Genomic DNA, 8,836 nt, shown 5'->3' on the forward strand with positions numbered 1-8,836 from the left:
GATGCAAAGGCTGGAATTTCATTGAACAACAACTTTGTGAAACTTGTCTCTTGGTATGATAATGAATGGGGCTACAGGTAAAACACAGTTCTATGCCTTCAAACTGTTTATCTTTTTTCTTTCAAACCACATTAAGATGTATAAAAACAACTTAAACTTGTCAATTCTGCATTATTTAATACAGTTCGTAAAAATAATGTTTTTAATATATCATAATTTCCATCTAAATTTTTCTTTCTTTCTTTTCTTTCAGCACACGTGTTGTTGACTTGATTCGACACATGGCCTCAGTGTAATGATACAAGGAACTTGCTCCAACTTTTGCAGCATCAAATAAAATGAATAATGATATCAACGAGCTACGAGGAGTTTGGTTCTTCATTCGGCTGGTTTTTCTATTATAAGTAGTAGTGTTTGAAATATGTGACAAAAGTTTAAGTGATTGTTGTCTATCGCTGAGAACAACCTCAACTTCAGAATATGGTTGCCAATGATAGTTTTAATTAGTAATTTCCAAGTTTTCTTTGGCATCAAAATTCTAGAGAAATTTTGTAGTTTAAATATATATTAATAATATCAAAATTTTGAGAGATTTTCTGGTTCATATTTATATCTCTTGTTGCACTTTTTCCTTCTCAATAAATTTATTAACATTGTCTCTTATAATCAGACTTCGGAAAATATCATAAGACTGCACACAAGGTTATTGACATCTGCAAATGGCAATTAAATTTGATGTCAGTAGCTCAATTTTAATTAAAAGCACAACATTTGGATGAGGTGGATGAATTATAAGAAATGAATGTGGGGAAATACTTCTCTTCAAAAGAAATAAATTCACACATTCATTGACTGGATAGTTGTTTAATAAATGTAAAAATTTATAACATGTTCGTACTATGTCAATAGAAAATTTTTATAAATGTAAAAATAAAAATAATAATTTACATAATAAAAGAATAATGATAAAATGTGAATTTAAGGTTTTGGAATAAGAAAGGGTATAATAATTAAAAATAATTAAATTAAGGATGATGATAAAAATAGAGATATAAATTTATAAAAGAAAGTTCGGAAACTTTACTAACCTTTTTTTATGTAACTTATCATTCAAATCCAATAAGTTGAATTCAATAATTCATAAAATTGATTTAATCTTAATTCTTTGAGGAGAACATTCCTGGATTGCTTAAAAAATTATAATTGATTTGTGAAATTTGTTAAAGAGCCAACATTAAAAAGAGTTCATACTTTTATTTCTAATTGGGGTTGTACCTTATGTTTTACCAAGATGCAATTTATTAAAGGGTTTTTAAATTATATATAATTACAATTACGAAATTGTAATTTGGTTATTTAGGTCAAACAAATATTAAGATTAAAGTAAAAATAATTAATTAAATAACCAAATAATGTTAAAAATGATAAGATTATTTATATAAATGAGACAATCATATCATATCAACCTTTAACGACTAATTGTATAATGTCTCAATACTTCAAAACCTATAAAAGAAAACTAAAACACTAAAAGCTTATTGACTCGTAACCCAAGGTACATTCTTGTATTTTTTTTATCCTTAATGCAAAGCCTTTTATAATTTTAATATAAACTTACTTTTTATTTTAGGTTTAACTATATTTTAATTTTCATATTTATTTTATTTGGTTATGTATTGTTAGATATATTATCTTTATTTTATATTTATCTTTTATCTTTATCGTTTATCTTTTGGTTAGTTTGTTATTATTTTTTTTTTATTTTTGGCTTAGTCCATATTTCTTCTATTATAAATAGAGAACCCTATGTGTGTATTTAACACAAGGGAAATTAATCCCAAATATAGTTTTTCATCATATTTAACATGGTATTAGAGCATAAGGTTTTTCATCATATTTAGCATGGTATCTCGAGCATAAGGTTTTTTTTTTCGTTGATCCTACCCACTACAATCGTCGTTGCTGTTAGAAGTTGCCATTGTCGACCACCTTCATTGAGCTCACCATGACCTGGCTGTGTTGATTGGGCCTCTTTCGAGTTCTAGGTTTTGGACTCTCTTGCTTGTTCATGGCTTCTAACTCGTCCATATATGCTAACTATGTCAATGTGCATTTATCTATTGATAAGTTAGATGATACTAATTATGCAACTTGGACATCAGATGTTAAACTTTGGCTTAAGAGTCAAAGTTATCTTGATCATATTACTTAGAATGTGACAACTATTGATTCCGCTGCAGTTACCCATTGGTTGAAAGTTGATGCTCAGTTATGAATTGTTCTCAAGGGTACCCTTCATTCCTCTCTAAAACAAATTTTTCGTTCTTACGAAACATGTTTTGAAATCTGGGAACACGCTAAATTATTATACACCAATGATACTCAACGTCTTTATGGTGTTTGTCATGATCTTCTCAATGTTCTTGCTCCTCGGCGTCAGGACTCTATGACTAAGTATATGGGTAAAATTCATGCTCTTTTTCCTGAGTTTAATGAATTATTGCCTCCTACTTCTACTCCTGCTAAAGAAATAGAGCAACGATCAAAGTTCTTCATGCTGCTAGCATTGCATGGCCTTGTTGATGAGTATTCTCATGTTCGTGATTAGATTTTGGGTTCACCTATTGTTCCCACTTTGACTTCTACTTGTTTCACTCTTTTGTGTGTACCTAGTAGACCCATTAATGATACATATGTTTCCTCTACATTGGCATCTCAACGTCATGACCGCAATCACTCTCACAAACCAAGAAAAGGACGACTCAAGTGTAGCCATTGTGGAAAGGTAGGCCACACGATTGACAGGTGTTATGCATTACATGGCCGCCCTCCTAGATCTGCTGCAATTGTTCAGACTACTTCTTCGTCACAATCACCTACTGAGGATCCTCCTTCATCTGATATCAGTGATGACTCTGTTATTTTCAGTAAATTTCTCAAATGGTATAAGGATCAACAACCTTCTAGTTCCATTACATCTGTAGCACACACAGATAAATCTTTTATTGGTCTGAGTCCATCTTCTTCTTTTGACTCTTGGGTTCTTGACTCGAGAGCCACAGATCACATTACTGATAACAAATCTTTGTTTTCCTCTTTGTCCTCTCTGAATCCTTTACCCTCTATTACAATGGCTGGTGGGTCTAGAGTTTTAGCTCATGGTGTTAGGACTCTTAAAATTTTTCCTTTTTTATCCATTGATAATGTTTTGTATGTCCCTGGGTCTCCTTTTAACCTATTATATGTCAGTCGTCTAACTCGTTCTCTTGATTGTGATATTTCTTTTAACAAAGATTTTGTTTGTTTATAGGACCGGAGTTCGAGACAGGTGATTGGCACCGGATGTGAGTCTCATGGTCTTTATCATCTTCGCCCCACTACACATATTGGTGCAGTTATTAAGTCTCCATCTCTTCTTCATGCTCAGTTAGGTCATCCCAGTCTTGCCAAACTACAACAACTTGTTCCTAGCTTATCCAAGTTGTCCAATTTGGTTTGTGAGTCGTGTCAATTAGGAAAACATATTCGTAGTTCCTTTCCTCGTAGTGTCTCACAACGTGTTTCGTCTCCTTTTTCCTTAGTTCATTCTAACATTTGGGGATCTAGTCGTGTTAAGTCTAATTTAGGTTTTCAATACTTCGTTACCTTTATTGATGATTATTCTAGATGTACTTGGTTGTTTTTAATGAAAAATCGTTCTGAGTTATTGTACCATTTTCAAACTTTTTATAATGAAATTAAAACTCAGTTTGGTGTTTCTATTCAAATTTTGCGTAGTGATAATGGTCGTGAATATCTTTCCCATTCTTTTCAACAATTTATGGCTTCTCATGGTATTCTTCACCAAACTTCATGTGCTTATACACCTCAACAAAATGGGGTGGTTAAGCGTAAAAATAGACATCTTATTGCAACAACTCGTACTCTTTTAATTCATGGTAACATTCCTCAATGTTTTTGGGGTGATGTTGTTCTTACTGCATGTTATCTCATTAATCGCATGCCCTCTTCTGTTTTAGAAAATAAAATACCTCATTCTATTTTATTTCCTCATGAACCTCTTCACCCATTACCTCTAAAAGTTTTTGGATCTACATGTTTTGTTCATAATTTTTGTCCTGGTCTTGATAAGTTAGCTCCTCGATCACACAAATGTGTTTTTTTTTAGGCTTTACTAAATCAAAGAAAGGATACAAGTGTTTTTCTCCTTCTCTTGACCGTTATTTTATATCTGCAGATGTCACCTTCAATGAGTCTTCCTTTTATTTTAATGATCACTCTTCTTCTGATATGTCTCCTTCTAATATTATCAATATTCCTGTTGTTTGTGATCCTCCAATTGTGCCCAGTTATCCAGCGGTTTCTCAACAACCACCAAGTGACTCAATTGAAGTGCCAACTACATTGTCTCCTCCAGCTCCGACAACTGAGTTTACCCTTTCAATTGCGCTTCGAAAAGGTATACGTTATACCCGTAATCCCTCTCCACATTATCTTGCTTTAAGTTATCATAGACTGTCTTCACCTTTTTATACATGTCTTTCTTCTATTTCTTCTGTGACAATCCCAAAATCTATTAATGATGCCTTAGCCCATCCTGGTTGGCGTCAGGCCATGTTAGATGAACTAAGTGCTCTTCAGCATAGTGGAACTTGGGAGCTTGTCCCATTACCATCTGGGAAATCTGTTGTTGGTTATAGGTGGGTTTTTGCTATCAAAGTTGGTCCTGGTGGAACTACTGATCGCCTCAAAGCTCATCTTGTGGCCAAAGGTTACACTCAAATTTTTGGTTTGGATTATGGTGATACTTTTTCTCTAGTGGCAAAGATGGCATCTATTCGTTTATTTATAGCCATGGTGGCTCTTCAACAATGGCCTCTTTATCAATTGGATGTCAAAAATGCATTCCTTAACGGAGATTTGCAAGAAGAGATTTATATAGAGCAACCTCCAGGATTTTGTGCTCAGTGGGAGTCTTCTGGGTTGGTATGTCGTCTTCGCAAATCTTTATATGGCTAAAACAATCTCCTAGGGCCTGGTTTGGAAATTTTAGTGATGTTGTTCAACAATTTGGTATGACTCGGTGTGAGGCAGATCATTCAGTCTTTTACCATCACTCAAGTGTTGGATTTGTATACTTGATAGTATATGATGATGACATTGTTCTTACAGGTAGTGATAGTCATGGCATCTCTCAGATGAAACAACATCTTTGCAACCATTTTCAGACCAAAGATCTTGGCAAACTTAGATATTTTTTAGGTATTGAGGTGGCACAATCCAATGATGGTATTGTTATATCTCAAAGGTAATATGCACTAGATATTTTGGAGGAAACTGGGTTGATGAATTCAAAACCTGTGGACACACCCATGGATCCTAATGCTAAACTTCTGCCAATACAGGGGGAGCCTATGTTAGATCCCGAGAAATATAGAAGACTAGTTGGAAATTGAATTATCTTACAGTTACTCATCCTGATATTTCCTTTGTAGTTAGTGTGGTAAGCCAATTCCTTAATTCCCCATGTGAAGATCATTGGAATGCAGTTATTTGTATATTAAAGTACATTAAAGGATCGCCTGGAAAGGGGTTGTTATATGGTTCTAGTAACCATACAAGAGTGGTTTTTTATTTTGATGCTGATTGGGCATGATCTCCTTCTGATAGAAGATCTACATCCGGATATTGTGTCTCCATTGGTGGTAACTTGATCTCTTGGAAAAACAAGAAACAAAGTGTTGTGGCAAGATCTAGTGCAGAAGCAGAATATAGAGCTATGGCTTTTCAACCACTTCTGAACTTGTTTGGCTTAAGCAATTGCTTAAAGAGTTACAATTTGGAGATGTCACTGTGACAATTAGGTTGCTCTTCATATTAGTTTTAATCCTGTCTTTCATGAGAGGACCAAACACATTGAAATTGATTGTCATTTCATTCAAGAGAAGATTATATTTGGAGATATCAATACTGAATTCGTAAATTCAAATGATCAATTAGCAGATATTTTCACTAAGTCTTTACGAGGACCGAGAATTGGTTATATTTGTAACAAAGCATGGTACATACGATTTGTATGCACTAGCTTGAGAGGGAGTGTTAGATATATTATCGTTATTTTATATTTATCTTTTATCTTTTAGTTAGTTTGTTATTATTTAATTTTTTTATTTTGGGCTTAGCCCATATTTCTTCTATTATAAATAGAGAACCCTATGTGTGTATTTAACACAAGGGAAATTAATCCCAAAATATAGTTTTTCATCATATTTAACATGTATGATCGAGAACTACATCTTCACACTTTTAACCAGTCATTTATCTTAGTTTGTCTCATCTCTTTCAATATGTTGCCAAATATTCTCTTGTAAAGTTCAAGTCCGAGAGCATAAGTACCAATCAAAGGCACTCTGATGCTTAAGTCAATTTTTAGTTACCGATCAGTTATCATATTTAAGTCTTAAATGTTCAATAAATGTCACCACTTACCTTTTTACCATACCTCTGTATTTATAGGGTTGGTTCAATCACGATCCAATATCTTATAAACATGTTTTACCTTGCTAATTATCTAGATGTTATCTTAATATACGAAATGTCGATCGGTCACTCATGTTGGTAGTGACCGATCCGTGAGTGACCGATTGTTCTGTATTGTTTTGGAGGGTTGACTGACCGTTCAATTTAAGATTTCATTGACTGGTCGATTAATACCATACACAGGCCCTCCAAAGCCGAGCACAAAATAATCGGTGAAGAGGTTGTGAATCGATCTGGTCGAACGTGTAGTTGGTTGTTTGTGATGGTTTATGTTGTTTTCTGAAAATATAATCATTACTCTTTGGACATGTGGCCGTTTTTGTTCCGGGATGGGGGAAGCTATAAAGTCATTCCAGTGGGGTGTTGGATCGGACTTGATCTAACGTCGTGCATCGCGTAAAGGCCCGCGACTTTATGCCTATAAATACGGTAGGCTTCAAGTCATTTTCACCTTTTCCAGCTCATTCTTTCTTCTACCGTTCGGGTTATTCTTACTCATGTAATAATGGCTATCATGAACTTGTCTTCGTTTGAGGAGTCTTCAAGGAGAGACGAACAGGGTTACGATGATGACGTGTCATGGTCAGCGATGTCAGAGACTTCTTCCTCCTTTGTTGAGTCAACCGAGCGAGATGAGAGTCTGGTTGACAATGCAGCAAGTGTAAATACAAATAAGGTCGTGTAGAGCAGTCACCTGAACTATGTCTACAAGGGTGTAATAGTTGAGGGCGTCGAGGAGCGAGAATGGCAAGTGAGGCACTCCTAGCCATAATAGGTTATGATTCACTGTCGCACAATGTGGGCGAGTTCGCTACGTGCTTCTAGACAAAGGGTCAACTAGAAGATTGGGCCAAGTGGAATTGTGTGCTTAAGTCAATAGAGTTTCGTCCATTATTCAAACTAATAACATGTAGGGGGAACAAACGGGTGTTTCATGGCAAATAGGGTAATCTGAATGATTTTTTCTTCGCTTACACGTTTTAAGGTAGAGATAACGGAATTTAACTGTTCGCGTTTTTTCAGCGAGGATGGTTAAACAAAGTTCCCCCTCTACTGGACACAAAATCTTACCCGGTTGACCTCTTGGTTAATGCTTGCTCAAAACAACAAAATGTTTTTCATTTCCTACCATTGAGGTAACATTTATTTTTTAATCTTTGCTTCTAAAGATACCAAGCGTTGAATCGGAACTTCATCGTTAGACGAAGTAACAGTTTAGTTCATGGTATCGTTTAGACTGATGCAAACTCTTTTTATGATTTTGCCTTTTTAGAGCAATAACATTTAGCATGTTATGTTTTCTTTGGTGTTTTAGGTTTAGGCTTTTAAAATGTTTTCGTCAAAGACTTTCTCTTAATACTTTTTCGTTTTTCTGAGAGTTCAGTTGAATACCCCTTTGGGTATAGTAAGCTTATGCATTTAGCTTAAACTTTCTTAGACACTTTTGACTTATCAGTCTTTTAGAATTGTGTCTGGGTGTTTTGATATTAGGTGTTTTTATGTTTTCTACAATCCTAAAGTTTTTCCTAAGGTTTTTCTATGTTGGGGATCCTTGAGCCTAAGTCTTGCGTTTCATCCTAAGGTATTTTCAGATTCTTATTTTATTTAATGTTATTTGGTTAAACTTCAAAACATGAGAACATTTAGAAGTATACACAATTTTGTCTTAAAAATCTCCCTTTTTTTTATGTTTAACAAATACACATATAAAGGATATATAATCTTTCTTAGTTCAACACAAAGTTTTAGCTTTATGTGTTAGTGGCTCTTTGTGTGTTTTACATCTTTTATTTGTTTTTATCTTTTGCATGTGGGTTATAGTTGACACAATCGAAATGTATAGAACAATAGTTAATTTAAAGCGTGATAAAAACATATACTAAGGTATGACAGAACGAAATGCAGAAACAACGCATAACAATAAACGATAAGTTTTATATTTAAACATATAAACATATTACATGAATGTAAATATGGACTCCTAATATGAACTTCTAAGAATCTGGAGACTCCCCCTACTTTTGTGTTATCCTAACTTCTAGTGTACTCCCCTTGAGTACATGCTCCTAAATGTTGACACGTCTATTATATTTCTCTATTCTCCCCTTTATTTGATACATTAAAAGGAAAGGAGAGAAAGGACATCATAGCTTGACGGATTAAGGAGAGTGAAAGGAGGGGAAAAAGGGTAATGAAGGAAATGAAGGAGGAGGAGGGAGCTAAAAGGTGTTTTGAATGGAAATCAAAAAGGTAGGGAAGAGGGTTTAGATGTTCAAAAGATGGGATAAAGGAAAAG

The 8,836-nt window shown here is 34.3% G+C and overlaps 1 long non-coding RNA gene across 1 annotated transcript; it reads left to right on the forward strand.

The window, feature by feature from the left end:
• On the forward strand, positions 1–590 carry LOC111242032. The gene is made up of 2 exons (XR_002668514.1): positions 1–77; positions 254–590. It is a non-coding gene; the product is annotated as an uncharacterized LOC111242032 (long non-coding RNA).
• Positions 591–8,836: the final 8,246 nt, after the last annotated feature.

This window comes from Vigna radiata, chromosome 7 (assembly GCF_000741045.1).
Source record: "Vigna radiata var. radiata cultivar VC1973A chromosome 7, Vradiata_ver6, whole genome shotgun sequence".
Taxonomy (NCBI): domain Eukaryota; kingdom Viridiplantae; phylum Streptophyta; class Magnoliopsida; order Fabales; family Fabaceae; genus Vigna; species Vigna radiata.